The sequence below is a fragment of the Hemitrygon akajei genome, chromosome 23, assembly GCF_048418815.1.
Source record: "Hemitrygon akajei chromosome 23, sHemAka1.3, whole genome shotgun sequence".
NCBI lineage: Eukaryota > Metazoa > Chordata > Chondrichthyes > Myliobatiformes > Dasyatidae > Hemitrygon > Hemitrygon akajei.
The window spans coordinates 57,495,814-57,501,134 of NC_133146.1; the positions used below are offsets into that span (position 1 = coordinate 57,495,814).

The window sequence follows — 5,321 nt, forward strand, 5'->3', positions numbered from 1 at the left end:
TGGTAGCACTGAGGAATAGCCAGACGTGCAGGGGCAAACTTGTGGACTGAAAATAGGTATTTCACCAAGCACTCACCCAATCCATGTTTGTTCTCCCCAGTTTAGTGAGGCTAGGTCTTGATCAGAGGGACAAGTGCAGGGAAGACGCACTGGTTCCACAGCTGGTACCGCTGTCTCACAACTCCAGAGACCCAAGTTCAAGTCCAGCCTCTGCTTCTGTCTGAGTGAAGTTTGCCACATTGTCCCTGGGATTTGTAGATTTTCCCCAAAGTTTCCATTTTCCTCCCACACAGCGATGATGTGCTGGTTATGAGGTTTATTGGCCACTGCCAATTACCTCTAGTGTAGGAAGGTGATAGAAAGATGAGTGGATATTGAAGACAAAAATCAAGTTTATTGTTATTTAAAGTTCAAAGTATATTTTGTTACCAAAATTTGTGAACCCTGTAGAATTTTCTCTGTTTCTGCATAAATATGACCTAAAATGTGATCAGATCATCAAAGCTAGATAAAGGGATCCCAAGTAAATAAATAACACAAAATACTATACTTGTTCATTTATTTAATGAGAAAAATGATTCAAATTACATATATTTGTTGGAAAAAGTATGTGTACCTTTCCTTTCAGTAACTGGTGTGACCCCCTTGTACAGCAATAACTTCAACCAAATGTTTCTGGTAAACACAAAGTACACTGCAGATGCTGTGGTCAAATCAAGACGTACAAAAAAGCTGGATGAACTCAGCAGGTCGGGCAGCATCCGTTGAAAGAAGCAGTCAACGTTTCGGGTCGAGACCCTTCATCAGGACTCATGTCAGGATTCGTCAGGACCAGAAATGTTCTGGTAACTGTTGATCAATTCTGCACATTGGTTTGGAAGAATTTTAGGCCATTCCTCTTTACAAAACTGCTTCAACTCTGGGATGTTGGTGGGTTTTCTTGCATGAACTGCTTGCTTCAGGTCTTTCCACACCATTGCTATAGGATTAAGGTTAGGACTTTGACTCGGCCATTCCAAAACACAATTTTTCTTCTTTTTAAATGATTCTGTTGTTGATTTATTCTTGCTTTTCGGATCATTGTGTATTGTGCTTCGGATGATGGACTGCTCCCCTGACATTCTCAGGTAAAATGTCTTGATACAATTTTTAACCCATTGTTCCCTCAACGATTGCAAGCTATCCCAGCCCTAAGGCAGCAAAGTAGCACCATACTTCACAGATGGGATGAGGTTTTGGTGTTGGTATGCAGTGCCCTTTTCTCTCCAAACATAGTGATGTGCATTTCTGCCAAAAAGTTCAACTTTTGTCTCATCTATCCTCAGAATGTTGTCCCAGAAGCATTGTGGAACACTTAGGTTGTCTTTGCAAACTTGAGATGTGCAGCAATGTTTTCTTCAGAGAGCAGTAGTTTCCTCCATGGTGTCCTTCCATGAACACCATTCTTGTTCAGTGTTTTTCTTTTATTCTTACATGAACAGACTTTAGCAAGTTTTGGTGATTTCTGAAGGTCTTTTGCTGTTACCCTTGGGTTCTTTTTCACCTCCTTTAGCATTGCACACTGAGCTCTTGGTATGATCTTCGCAGGATGCCACTCCTAAGGGAAATAGCAACTGTACTGAGTTTCCTCCATTTGTAGACAATTTCTCTTACTGTGGACTGATGAACACTCACGTTCTTAGAAATGCTTTTGTAGCTTCTTCCAGCTTGATGCATCTCTACAATTCTTCTTCAAAGGTCCTCTGAAAGTTGTTTTGATCGAGGCATGGTGCACGTAAGCAGAACTTTCTTAAGAAGAGCAGGGTCTGACAGTAACCTGAATTTATGTGCTTTTTTTTATAGGGCAGGGCACCTCTACAACCCACACCTCCAATCTCATCTCATTGAGTGGAACACTTGACTCCAAATAGCTTTTCTAGAAGACATTATCCCAGAGGTTCACATTCTTTTTTCAGCATGTAACACATGTAATAGTGGATCATTTTTCTCAATAAATAAATGAACAAGGATAATGTTTTTGTGCTATATGTTTAACTGGGTTCTCATTATCTAGTTCTCAGACTTATGTGAAGATCTGATCACATTTTAGATCATATTTATGCAGAAATAGAGAAAATTCTGTGGGGTTCACAAACTTTCTAGCACCACTGTATGTCACCATATACGATCCTGAGATTGATCTTCTTGTGGGCATACTCAACAAACCTATAGAATAATAACTATAACACAATCAATGAATGATCATCAAACTAGGGGTTCAACCACAGTGCAGAGAGCAACAAACTGTGCTAATTCAAATATAAAATAAATAAGCAATAAATATTATGAATATGTGATGAAGAGTCCTTGAAAGTGAGTCTGTAGGTTGTGGGAACAGTTCAGTGATGGGGCAAGTGAGGCTGAGTGAAGTTATCTCCTTTGTTTCAAGACCCTGATGGTTGAGGGGTAGTAACTGTTCCTGAACCTGGTGGTGTGAGTCCAGAGAGTCCTGTACCTTCCTCCTGATGGCAGCAGTGAAAAGAAAGCATGTCCTGGGTTGTGGGGGTCCCCGATGATGGATGTAGCTTTCCTATGACAGTGTTTCATTTGATGTGCTCAATAATGGAGAGGGCTTAACCTGTTAAGGACTGGGCTGAAGCCATTACTTTTTTGTAGAATTTTTCATTCTTGGGCATTGGTGTTCCCGTACCAGATTGTGATGCAGCTAGTCAATATGCTCTCCACGACACATCTGTAGAAGTTTATCGAAGTTTTAAATGTCATGCCGAATCTCCACAAACTCCTGAGGAAGTAGCGGCGCTGCCGTGCTTTCTTCGTAATTACGCTTAGGTGCTGGGCCCAGAAGAGGTCCTCTGAAATAGTAACACTGGAGAATTTACGCCAGTGCAATGAAGCATCCAGACCTTGCTTTAAAGACTCAACATTCACAAGGAGAGCATAAATTATAAAAAAAAAAGAAAGTACACAATTAGGAAAGTATACACAACATGTACGAGATATTAGGTTTCAGGAAAAACGTGTAGGAATGGCACTGATGGGATTTCCCTCAGAGGCAGCATAGTCGTATTGGGCTGAATACTCTCCTCCTATTTCAGAAGGAAACGTGATCATTAATCCTGAAGAAGAGTCTCAGCCCAAAACGTCGACAGTTTATTCCTTTCCATAGATGCTGCCTGACCTGCTGAGTTCATCCAGCATTTTGTGTATGTTACTCTGGATTTCCAACATCTCTTGTGTTGATCACTAAACCTGATGCAAGGCCTTAGCCCAAAGGGTTAACAATCCCTTTCCCCTACAGATGTTCTTTCAACAGATTGTTTGTTGATGAGAGCACAAGTCATTGACCTTGAGGTTGGATGTTTCCTTTAATCTGTCCATCCAAAGCTGGATAAACTCAAAATGAAACACAGGAAGAGCAAGGCCATGCTCTTTGGTAAATGGCCCAACTAAACCATTGTCACCTTCACCATCAGGTCCAACTACGAAGGCATTTGGGATCTGGTTTGGAGGGGCTAAGGGGTATAACAAGACCTATCTGGAATGGATTGGAAGATAAAACAAAAATTAGGCAGGTGGAAACAACATTCCCTGTCAATACCTAGAAAAAACTTCTGGCACCGTAGTAGCGTAGCGGTGGGCACAATGCCATTGCAGCTCTGAGTGTCGACGTTTGGAGTTCAATTCCAATGTCATCTGTAAAACGCCTGTACATCCTCTCCATGGAATGTATGGGTTTTCCCCCAGGTGTTCCAGTTTCCTCCCACAGACCAAAGACATACCAGTTAGTAGGTTAACTGGTTACTGTAAATTATTCTGTGGTTAGTATGGGGTTAAATCGGGGGTTGCTGGGCGGTGTAACTCGAAGGACTGGAAAGGCCTATTCCACGCTGTATCTCAATAAATAAACAAATAAATGTGTGATTTGGAGGTGTAATATGCTCTCATGTCTACCATACTTGGCAGAGGTGTAGTCTATCCCCACTCTGCTTCCTCAGCAGCCTTTTGTCCCTAGGATGTCTTCCAGTTTATCTGGGGATCCAAGATGGAGTGAGTTATGTTGCACGAGGATAGGTACAAAAGTCTACCCAATGTTGCACTCATCCTGATGACCACCTTCATGTGTGGTTGTGTCAGGCGGTATGTAGACCAAAAGTATGTGGTCACTAAGTGTCAGTACATGCTTAGTTTCTACCTGTCCTTGGCAAAAGACAACAAGAATTTTCCTGACCCTGTTACCGAGCAATGTTTCAGTAAGCTGGACGTTGTCGCACTACCTGTCCTTTGTGAAAGAGTACTTCCAAGAAAATACCTTTGACCACACGTCCGCCAGGTAGTAATCAGCACAGAACAGGCTCTGGCTCCTCTGGGCTTTGTGTCTGCGACATTTACACCGCTATGTGTGGAACTGAGGCTGTGACTGTGGGCCTGCTCCAGGCTTCGTGTCTGAGGACTCACTTTCATTCTAAATGCTGTTTGCTTACTTTTATTGTTTGCAAAATGTGTTTATTTTTTCTCTCTTTCTGCACATTGGTTGTTTGTCAGTCTTTTTTGCGTAGGGGCCATGCTAATCTTCTCTGTATCGTTCCAATTTTAGTATATGTGCTGCCGAAGTGAGCACTGCCAGTCTTTTTTGATGGGTTCTTTTGGGTGTTGTGTTTTGCGGCTGTCTGTAAATAGATGAATCTCAAGATTGTATAATGTATATATACTTTGATAATAAATGTACTTTCGAACTTTGAATGTACTACAAACACTGTGGGACAGGGACACCATGGATTTGGTGGGTTTGTTCCCTGAGCAAATGGTCCAAACCATCTGACCAGCAAGAGCCAAGACCTTGTTTGGCTGGTGGTGAAAGGAGCCCTCCCATCAGACAATTTATAATCCACAGAGTACGCTGGCCCTGGGACGACTGCTGTGGGGAAGAAACGGTGATGCAATTCATTGCAGACTGTGATTTTCTACAAAGATGTGGAAAAGGATGCAAGAGTTCATGTCCCGGTTCATCTACAGCAGCTGCATATCAGAGGACTCTCTGATCTAGGGGCTGTTTCCAGGGACACACACCGAGACAGACAACAAAAGCCTCAGGAAGGTCATCAACTCAGTGAAAGATGCCCTTTGGTCTGCCTGAAACCTGCTCCTCTTCCAACACAGCTTGATGTCTGTAAGGGAATGCTGCCACCTGGCACAGGCTGGGAGATTGGTTCTCAACCTTTTTCTGTTCGAGGCCCACTTGTGACTTTCATTTACCTCTGCTGCTCCACTCTGCACGGATTTTGTCAGCAATTAAAGTTTGTTTGATCAACTGTAATAGGTTG

The 5,321-nt window shown here is 42.5% G+C and overlaps 1 non-coding gene across 1 annotated transcript; it reads right to left on the bottom strand.

The window, feature by feature from the left end:
• Positions 1 to 4,511: 4,511 nt before the first annotated feature.
• On the bottom strand, positions 4,512 to 4,618 carry LOC140715526 (U6 spliceosomal RNA). Its single transcript, XR_012096152.1, has one exon. It is a non-coding gene; the product is annotated as a U6 spliceosomal RNA (small nuclear RNA).
• Between the last annotated feature and the right edge of the window lie 703 nt (positions 4,619 to 5,321).